The sequence below is a fragment of the Diabrotica undecimpunctata genome, chromosome 4, assembly GCF_040954645.1.
Source record: "Diabrotica undecimpunctata isolate CICGRU chromosome 4, icDiaUnde3, whole genome shotgun sequence".
NCBI classification, from domain to species: domain Eukaryota; kingdom Metazoa; phylum Arthropoda; class Insecta; order Coleoptera; family Chrysomelidae; genus Diabrotica; species Diabrotica undecimpunctata.
In genome coordinates this window covers 146,428,695-146,440,016 of record NC_092806.1, presented here as the reverse complement: position 1 = coordinate 146,440,016, position 11,322 = coordinate 146,428,695, and the positions used below count along the sequence as shown (strand labels likewise).

The following is an 11,322-nucleotide window of genomic DNA, read 5'->3' as shown; positions in this document are numbered from 1 at the left end:
TATTCACAATAAAATGAAACATTACAATTTCTCACTTCAGACACTTCAGTTTTAATTACACACCCCTTTCCATATTTTCCCCTCGACGTCTTCGGACAAACTAGACGTTGTCATCCATAATTTGATGTGGTTTCATCGCTGAAGCAAACCTGTGAATATTAATAACAATTATAGAGTGCGAAAATAAAATGATTTGTAATAATTTACCTTACGCCAATCTTCAATAGACCAGTATTTATGGATCTTGGTCCAAGCTAAGCGTTTTTTAAGCATTTGTGGTGTTAGTTTTGGCTTCTTAACAGGCCTGCGACATTTACTGCTCATGCAATACAAATTTCTGCGTAAAGTGCTGTATTCTCTAATAGAGCAATAATGGACGAGATTTTCTCCACACAACGATATTTAGATTTACCCATCTACTAATTCCAATACAAAATTAATCGTCCTGTTTTATAATTAAGAATTAATTAAAGTCAAAAGTAACAGTATTATGTAATAATGTCAAGTACTAGTGCCAATTTTAAATAAACTAATCACAAATATATGTTTAAAGTAAAAAAACTCAAAATGTAAAACAATTAGTTACTCCATACTTTGAACGTATTCTACTGTCATCTGTAAATTTTTGACATTTCTATGAAAAATTTATACCATTTTCTACGCAACTATGTACCCAATAGTTATGCAACCCATTCAACACCTTAGTATCCAAGTGAACATACTTTCAGTCCGATTGAAATAAAAAAAACTGAAAGAAATTTTTATGGTGAGTAATAACTCACTATAACTATAGTTTTAGTTTAGTTCTTGAATTGTTGGGTTTCTCCAATAGGGTTATAGTATCATGGTGAAAGAGAAGGACAGACATTGACGGTCGACAGGACAGACTGGCCTTGTGGCTCTTTAAAGATTGTAATGTTGTATGTTGTAATTATGTATTAGTATTAGTTTGTCTTGTATTAAATAAAATATACAGAAATGAGTCAGCTATTATAACAAAAAGCCCACAAAGTAGAACAAACATGGTGTCAGAAGTAAAAAAATGTAAGTCAAATATCGAAGAGTCATTAGTCATTACAGTTACAAAAGCCGAAACATAACCTAAGAACACGTGTTTTGGTGTTAAAAGCAAAAAGATTTATTATTAAAAACAGTCAAGATATAATATGGACATGGAAGAACAAGATGCTGTCGAGCAGAACCATACAGTCGTTGTAGAAATAAAAAGTAACGTAGTCGGCAATGAAATTCATCCTTTGTCAATGGAGGGAAATTTGGCTTACTACTGAGAAGAATAGTGCATGAATTTAAAAATATTTTTAAGGGCGACAGGTTTAGATGAGAAAAATGATGCGAAAAAGGTAGAATAATTTTATATGACATAACTTATTAATGCTATTATACCTCTCGTAATGTTGTTTGTAATCGCCCCCGTACAGAGTGCGTAAATGTAAATAAAAAATATAAATTAATTGCTGTAAGATTATAGTGCCAGAATGGCGATATTTTTATTTAAAAATGTGCTTAAAATGTTAGTTTTTCACTTAAGTGATGCGGTGTCCTTTACATCAATCTTAATACAAAAACAAAACAGTTGGTGAATTCCTATCATAATGAATCAAACTTCATTGAATCAAATTGGGCTTAATTTAGGTGCTATTATTAGATAAACCCGACTGATACCACATACAATCAATTCTTTTTAATTCATCTCTAAAAACCTTTACAGAACAGATGCAGAGAATCGTACAGTGAGTTCGTTGACTTCAAATGTAGTGCGTAATATACATCATAATAAAAGTTCAAGTGTTTAATGAGACGTCGTAGTTTTATTTCTTTCCGTACAAAGAAAATATTCAACTTACATTTAGAAGTTCAAAGCAATGAAGTCAATGCAGTGGCTTTGTTTTTAAATGCACTATGCACTTGTTGCTATAGTTTTAACACTATTTACTGCAACTCGGTTTCTACAAATATGTTTTTTGTTGAAAACATTTTCCGACACGTTGTTCGTAGTTTATGGTTTACTCTTAAAAAGATATTTGTCATGTATATTTCGGTTAATTAAAATATTGAACTATATATTACATAATTTTACTTATAAATAGCAAGAATATGAGTTAGACTAAAGAATGTTAAAAGAGACAAAATTTTTAATAATGGCAAAAAGAAATAATGTCTAAAAATTGTCTACATAGCGGAACACAAATCAAATATAGTACTGGATTATGAGAATTTCTTTTCCAATTCAGAAAATATATCTCGTGACAGTTGGAAAGTTATAAATTATCACAGAAATAAATTTCAAAATAAAAAAGGCTGTCCAAGCGCGATTACATCAAACGATTTCAATAATTACTTTACTTCAGTAGCTAAACATATTAGAAGTTCTTTTAATTCTACAAATGAAAGTGTAGCCATAGATTTTTTGAAAGATGTACACTCTCCTTGCGACTCTTTATTTTTATTACCTGTTAGTGATACTGAAATCAGGAATGTTTTGCATAGATTGAAAAATTCACACTGCAAGGATTTTTATTTCTTAAACAAAAAAAAATTGTGAATATGTGAATTATATATATATATATATATATATATATATATATATATATATATATATATATATATATATATATATATTAGAAATGATTATTTCGACCAAAAAATAATTTATAAATACGTTCGAATTATCGGGTAAGGTGGTCTGTAATGAAAATCTTTCTTTTTTCTAAATTACTCAATATTTCGCCATTTATTTAATAGCTTCTTCAGGAGTAAACTAAAACAATTTGAACATTACAAAAAATGGCGTACAAATACATTTTAAAACACTCACAGAATTTAAAAGACTTCGCAAATAAAAAATAAATAAAAAGTTTTTATTTGCGAAATCTTTTAAATTCTGTGAGTGTTTTAAAATGTATTTGTACGCCATTTTTTCTAATGTTACGATACATCACGATACAAAATCTAGAGATGCTGTTAGAGCAGAAAGTTTTAGGTTGACAAAGGGCATAAAAAATTCGACTGATGTTAGTTTGTATAACTTTTTGCCAGATGAAGTAAAAAGTCTTCACTTGTTATCGTTTAAGCGTAAAATCAAATTACACTTTTTGAAACATTGTTTCTATTCAAAAACGGAGTACCTAAGTACAGCTTTTACACAATAGTACTAGTTTGGTCAGGGTATTTGCCTATTATGTTGACATTTTATGTTTTTTTATTTTTATTTAGTGTGTTTGTTGTTTCTTAAATTGTTAATATCAAATGTCGCTCTGCGACATTTGAGAGGCTTAGGGAGAACATCTTGAGAGGGTTATCTTGGAAAACGTGCATAGTGTATTTAGACGACATAATCGTCTTAGGGGAGACTTTTGAAGACTATCTGAAGAATTTAAAAAAGTTTTTAATCGACTACCCAAATGGAAGTTTGCAGACATCGCTAAGCCTTTAACGCGACTTACAGAGAAAGCAAGAGATTACTGCTGGGATGGAGACTGTCAAACTGCCTTTGAAACACTGAAGAAGTATCCCCTGTCAGAATAAAAGTTTATCTTAGATACAGATGCAAGTAATGTAGGAATTGGAGGAGTGCTATTTCAGATTAAAGGAGGACAGGAACAAGTCCTTGGATACTTTAGTAAAGTTCTTTCAAAACCTGAACGAAATTATTTCGTCACCAGAAGAGAACTTCTAGCAGTAGTGAAATCAGTAGAACACTTCTATCAGTACCTCTATGGAAGGAATTTCTTAATCAGAACGGATCATGCCGCCCTTAAGTGGTTAATAGCTTAAGAATCCAGAATCCAGATGGATTGAACGACTCCAAGAATAAGACTTCAAGATTGAGCATCGGGCCGAAGTTAGCCACTGAAACGCCAATTCCTTTTCTAGTAGGCCGTGCCCGACACAGTGTTGTAACTGCATTAAAACAGAATCCAAGGAAGAGTTTCACAAAAATATTCAGTTTCACAGAAAATTCGAAAATGGAAAGAAGAAAACCGTCCACCACCTTGGCAAGAAATATGAAGAGCAGAATAGCCGAAGTATTTCGTTAATTTGTTACAGTATAAAGGCAACGAAAATGACGATAATAATGAAGAATTATCTAAAGTAGCTTTTCTCTACAGTTGCCTTAATTCTATTCATGAATGGAATTTCATATTTGTAATTTCTTCTCCATCAACTGTCATATGTCATCAGTTACGCCAAAATAAAAAGTACCTATGCGTAGAAAAGTCATATGGGTGTCTGTTTATTTAAAAGTATTTTAAATACATACTCTCTGTCTATCTCTCTCACTCTCTTAGTCATCAGTCATCCAGAATACCCCCTTTCTTATTTCCTCACACTTATTTTTATCCTGTGCATCCCTTATTTTTTTTTAATGTTTTTAAACTTAAGTTTTTCTTTCAATGTCTTCTGATAATTTTCTTTTTTGCTGTTTAATATTGTTGTATTGATCCTGTATATTTTGTTTATTTGAATATATCTTTGCTTTCTAATTTCTTGTTGATCTCGATTCTTGTTCGAGCAATAATTTATTCTTTGTGAGTATGTAATAAATTTTATTTTTCGTGATTCCCTCAGACCTAGACAGTGTCTATTTTCTGTATGATTTTTTAAGAATTTTATTCTTATAAATTACTCAGAATCAAAGATTTAGTTACATTGAATTATAATTCTTACAATTATTGTACTGCATCGGCTTTACAGGAAAAAGTTTGTTAGTAAAAAGATTTGAAACATTCATACAACTTATTCACAACCCGAACTAAACAAATCTTTCTTGGAATATACATAGTAGAGAATAGCAAAACGGAGCTTGAATAGGAAAGGACTGATGCTATCTCCGCCTTTATTCAAACACTAAGAAATTGGAGGTAAGTGAGTGTAAAGTCAGCTGAGTTGGGTCTAGATGTTTATCTAACTAGTTGTTGTGACATTTACCACCTGATACAGAACGCAAAGAACGAGCTTTATAAGTGAAATATTAAATTTATCACTTTCCTCTTACCTTATGTAGATGAACTATAACATATATTGCCGGTGAAGTTGTAAAGAGACATGACTCTTGAACAATAATGAGAGACACGATTTAATCAGAAATGTGCTGAACTTTTGAACTTTGGACTTATTAATTTAACGACTACAATTTATTTTAATTTAAAATGATTTTAATAAATGAATTTTTTCAATACCGTGAAATGGGGTGAGATTAGTCAATTTTAACTTTATTTTTTTATAATTTAAACACTTTTGTATTTGTTCTACCTCTAAGCACTTCATGTATTATATTAATATCTAAAGAGTAATGCTTTAACACTAGTTTTTTGTAACTTACTCATCTTATAAAAAAAAGGGTGATCACTCTTAGACCCGTGAATAGGGTGAGATTACTAAAAATGTAATTCAGATTATTTTAAAGAAAAAGAAAATTAGATTTAACATTCTTTTATATTAATTTCTCCGCCAAAATGGTACTTTTGTATCCTATCAGAAATCGTCTTAAGTGTCGGATCTGGTAGTAAAGCAACTACTTTCTTGAAGGGAAGTGGACATGTCATTTTCAATTATTGTGAAAATCTTCCTCGATCCTGCTGATTTAATGCCTTGAACTTCGATTTCTTCTTCTTCTAAAACTTCTTTTACCTTACGGTCGTAACGAAACTCCGTCTTTTTCCAAGAACTAGACAAAAATTTCACCGTCAGGAATTTTCCCTTCGCGATGTTTTCTAATGTAGGACAAAGGTATTCAACCTCCTCTTCATTTTGAAAGGTGCAATGCCAAATGCTTCAAAACCAGAAAGTAAATTTCTTTTTATAGTACTTTTCTCTCCGTCTGGATTTTTAGGTGATACTTTAATAATGCTTTCAAGTGTTTGCTTTAACAGCTTTTATTTTTCGCTGTTTGCTATAAATTTTTCGAAATGTTTTATTGACTATAATAAAGCATTCGATAAGGTACGACATAAATAATTAATGAATGTGATGAAATCAAAGAAATAGACTACAATGACCTTGGGATCATATTGAATTTACACTATAAGCAGCGAGCAAAAGTACGTGTTAACGAACAACAGTCAGAGGAAATTGAAATTAGACGTAGGGTGAGACAGGGATGCGTATTGTCGCCAATTATTTTTAATGCCAACTCGGAGATTGGAAAGTTTTTTTGAGCAGTTGTTACCTATAGGTCCTCATAGAGTCCAGTCCTACTTCGTTTTAGCGCCGGCAACCCCAGTTTGGGAGTCCTATGTTGGCATGAAGTAAATTTTGTTTAAACTTAAACATCCTAAAATATGATCGGTAACAATATAATTTCAAATTAATTTAACAATATTTAAAGGGTTTTTACTCGAAGTGGCTTCATTCAATTGGTCATTCCAAAAACGTTCTGTGATGTAGCCTGAAAGGGTCCTTTATAGTTACTATATACCTTTATACCTTCTATATTTATTATTTGTGAAAAGTTAATATAAAGTTAATCTACTTTGTATAATAAATAGTAAGTTATTTGCCTATATTGCCTATATGTAAAGATTTCTGCCTTTTTTGCTTATAAATCCATGCTCGGCTTATAAATGCTGTTTTATTTGTGTTAACGTGGTGCTACTGTTGTTTAGGTGTATTGAAATACAATTAATAATAATTGATTTTAGACTTGCAATTCTAGGCAGGTCCCAAATGACTTTGTAAAATACACATGCGGAGGGTTGTGCCATCAAAATTAAACCCGTATAGGCCCACATAATGAAAAATGGCTGTACAGGAATTTGTAGCCAGTTAACTGGAAACAATGTACAGAGAGGAATCTGTCATTTAATAATAAATGTCGGTAGTAAGATAATGAAATTAATATTTCATTTTTTAAACCTGCATTACTTTTAATTTTTGAATCAGTTTGACTGTTGATTAATTTTTCCAATTTACCGGAGTGAGTATGATCAGAATAACAATTATTGGTCACGTGATAGTAAAGTAGATCTAATAATATAAGAATTAATCAGTCATGATTTCTTCTTCCAACAAATGGATAACAATTGAATGCTATGCTGGAACAACGTTGTAACCGCCAATACTTTCATATGTGGGTTTTCCATAAAACGATGATCTATATTTGCAAAATAATCTACTGCTGACTTTGGGGAATATCATGAGACTTAAGTTGCCTGTTTTGGTAGTTTGAAAATTAGTCAACCTTCAACTTTCGGTGTAACAACGTTGTATATGTTAAATTGGGTCTTCTCAATAGTGTAATTTGTCATTTAGAGCTAAAATGGATGTTGGTATAACCAAGTCAGTGATTACCCAAATTAACAGAGAGAAAACACGAAAGCTTAACATTGATAAGTGGAAGCAGAATATAGGAAAACGTCGCAAAGATGCTGGTGATTCGTATGTTTCGTCTAGAGAAGTACCCAAACTCTGTTGTGAAGTTGCCCAGATGATGTAAGTTAAAGTAATCTAGACTAGTTTTAAAACAATATTTATTTTAGGTGTGTATTTGTAAATGTAAGCAGTCAGCTATGGGTTGTTCTGCTGAGTTATTAGTGGGCAAAACTATTCAAAACGTTTAGAGAACGGAGTTACAATGGCTAATCAAAATTTTTATCTCAGTCTCTTTCGCTGCAAGAGCCAAAAAAAAAAGAAGGGTTGGGGAAGCAACATCTCGTCGTCAGTGTACATTGAAATATACAGTAGAATACATAAAGGTATGTAAAGCAACGGTAATATAATAATAGTCTCCCGTTTTATACCGCTGTCGCGGCTTTGGGAGTATAGCAGGGTAGTCTGCTATATCTAGGGCCTACGGTATACAAGGAAGGTAACATGGCCAGTGCTACGCTTCAACCGTCTATTATTACCCCTGGTTTTACCCAAGGTACTCATTTTTTTTCAGGCTGAGTCGACCTGGGGCCTATAGACATTTTTAAAATGTCTAGATGTTCTTGCCGGCGGTAGGATTCGAACTCCGGACCACCGGCTTGCGAGGCAAGCATCCTACCGCTTGCGCTACGCAGGCCCGGTAAAGCAACGGTATGTTATATATTTTCAATAACCGCTAGAAACCTCCTGTACCTAGTTGATAACATGAAAGCAGGAGTAAATCTAAATGATCAACGTGACAAACATACTAATCGTCCCAAAAAACTCATGAACAGATGCAGAGAAAATATGCGAACAAGTTAGGTCATTTCCGCAGCAAGATAATCATTATAGCAGAAATGCTTCTTCTAAAAGTTGTCTTTAAGCTAGTGATGTAACGAATGTCAGTTTTTGAACATTCGCGAATGCGAATATATGCCACCGACATTCGCGAATACGAATGCGAATGCGAATATTCAGTTTTTTTTTAATTTGGCAATTTTAATTGTCTCTGGCACTGCCGGCAGTCTCATTTGGGTGAGGTGTGTAGTTATATAAGTTCAGATAAATTTAGTAATTCAGCAATTTTCAGAACAATTATACAAATCGTGTACTGTATTACATTACAGTGTAGTGTACATTATAATATGTATCTTGTTCCGAAAATTGCTGAATTAATAAATTTATCTGAACTTATCTAACTGAAGTCGAACTGTTTATGTTTGTTTGTTTAAACTCTTTACACAAAAACACAGACTATTTTTAATTTGTAGTTTAAAAATTCTTAGACTTTGTTAAGATGATTGTCTAAAATTAAAAACTTTTGGATAATAAAAGTTTCAGAGAATAATTTGTTTTTGTTTGTTTACACTGCATTATTTTTTGTTTTCTAATTTTATAGTTTTCTAAGCTTGTAAAATAAAGTGAGTTTTCTTAACAAAAAAACTGAGAAATGAATGGATTTTTATTTTATTAACCTATTCTTCAAATTATTTTTTTTTCTTATACACTTATACATAACACGTTTTTTTATTAAAATATAGCATATATGTTCATAAATGCTTGTTTTGTATAATCTAAGGTTATTTTTGTTAAGCTCATAAATTTTTTTTTTTTAAATAATCAATTATAAGGTGTTTTTTTTTTCAATTTGTCGACAAATCGTGATTTGGCGTCTACAATGTTGTTCCAGCATAGCGTTTAATTGCTGAAAGTGTTTTAAAGACGATACTATTATAACCTACTTTTTTTAAACATTATATTTTAAAAATTTAAACGAGTTTTTTTATTGCTGAAAGTACTTTGACGAAGCTACTATTGCAACGTATTTTTAAAAATATGTCATGTAAATAAATGAATAACTCCCTAATTTTTGATTAAAAATACTTGAGAAACAACTTTTAAAAATTACTTTCTTCCTGACGAAATCAATTCTAATTTTTTCTTGCAGAATTTCTAATTTTTTTTTGGCCATTTTCTGTACTGCTTAATTTACCATTAGGTTTATCTTTATGAAAAATAATTCAAATTAGTTATGTTATTGGCATACTATCATTAAACACATAGACACTTGTAGCAGTCACAACTGCTAACATATAATTAATTAATATAATTTATTATTAAAATCCTAAAACCCCTCAGAATCCCGTTTATGAAACGTTTATGGGCAATAGACGGTACGATGCGCAAACTAAAGTGATCAAGAGGTGCTCGGCTAAAGTGAGTTTTGGCCAACAACTCACACAGAGAGGTGTATTTCTCCAAGCCTTAACCGGCATTTTTTTTGTCTTAAAATCGGGTAGAAAATCTGGGATTGGATTTAATATTTTCCCCGAACATCAAGGGAGAAATTGGAACAAATGATAAAGAATCTTGATTGAAAAACCGGCTTCCAAATCTGCAGAAATGAATATTTAAAACCCGGCTTCCAAATCTACCGAAATAATTATTTAAAACCCAGATTTCACCCGATTAGGATAACGATTAATATTAGGATTAGTTTAACCAAATACCTACTTCAACCCATTGGTAACCAGGAACCGATTGTCTCCAGAACCACAGCGTTCTCCTTCATTCGCTTTTTCGGAGCCCCAAGGACCGTCAGAGTTTTAAGGGGACTTAACCAGGACAGCTGTAGTGTTGTGACAGACATTAACATCAAGTTTCATAGGGTTAAGGTTTTTTCTTGTAACTTACAACTTTGTATATGCATATACCAAGGTTAGTACTTATTACAGTTTTTGTATCATCTATAAGAAGTTAGATAAATGGGTATTCATTAATTAAATTAGATTCATTGTTAGGGACGGGGTTCATGATATTTGTATAGCGGTTTTTTAAAAGGGAAGGGAAGAAATTTATGTATCTGAGTTTTGTTAGTTGTTAATATTATAAATATATTTGTTACAAGTAGTTTTGCTTTTATTTCAGTTTCTGCTTACAGTTATAATATAGCAGAACAAGGTCAATAGTGTCTTTTTCGGTTTTTAAACATTATTACAGGGTATTATATCAATAGTACTTTATTCCTTGTTGTTCATAACTTCATTTATTTTTTTCGTTAATTTCCTTCAGAAATTAGCTGGCGCCCATTTCAGTATTTTCCTAGGCATTTCCGTATATTATCTTATCTTACCCCTTTTTATAGTTCCAGATTGTCAGGTGCATTATTATATTGTATTCTTTTGGTTAAAAGATCTCTTTTCCCCTTATCTCAAAGCCAAATTCTAGTGTAGTGAGGCTAGCCCGAATTCTTGCTTGAGGTTTTGTGTCTCTGTGTTTTTTTGAGCTAAGCCATTCTTTTTATTATAACTTCTTTGCTAGTTCTTCTCTAATTTATCATCTCCTTCTCCATATACCCCCCCCCCTAAATTTTAGTTAGGTTTCACACTATTTTCTAAATTTATGATTTTGATATATGATAAGTAGAAAGGTAGTCACTTGGACGCATTTTGACCTTTGACATCCGGAACTTGAACCGCACGCGCATTCGCTTTGCGCATATAATTATTTTATTCCTTTTCGCGCATAATTCTCATAGTTATACGGTTCAAGGCGTAGAAGGAAGTGTGTAGACATACTTAAAAAATACATAAAATTTTTTGTCCTGGATCGGACAATATGGCTATGTAACTTGTTTTGCTATAATCTAAAGTTTTAGTAGCTAAAAAAAGCTTATAAATCCGTTTATAATCGTTACAACTTTGTTATAAATGATATTTCTTTTATAATTAGGGTTTGGTTTTAATGTTGGCAGTTTTTCCTTCCATTTTTAGCTATTATTGAGTTATTTTACTTAAAATGCAGCCGAGTTATAAGTGAAAAATGATTAAACATTATTTTATAGTTTTTTTTTGTAAGAAACAAATTGCAATTTGTAAAAATGATTTCTATTTATTAGTTTACGAATTCATTTGAACAATTAAATTGTCTGTAACAAATTCCAGTTATTTC

At 31.5% G+C, this 11,322-nt stretch overlaps 1 long non-coding RNA gene across 1 annotated transcript; it reads right to left on the bottom strand.

Moving 5' to 3' along the window:
• Nucleotides 1-14: 14 nt before the first annotated feature.
• Nucleotides 15-5,050, bottom strand: LOC140440159 (uncharacterized). Its single transcript, XR_011950794.1, has 3 exons — nt 5,018-5,050; nt 208-416; nt 15-149 (listed from the first exon to the last, which is right to left on the bottom strand). It is a non-coding gene; the product is annotated as an uncharacterized lncRNA (long non-coding RNA).
• Between the last annotated feature and the right edge of the window lie 6,272 nt (nt 5,051-11,322).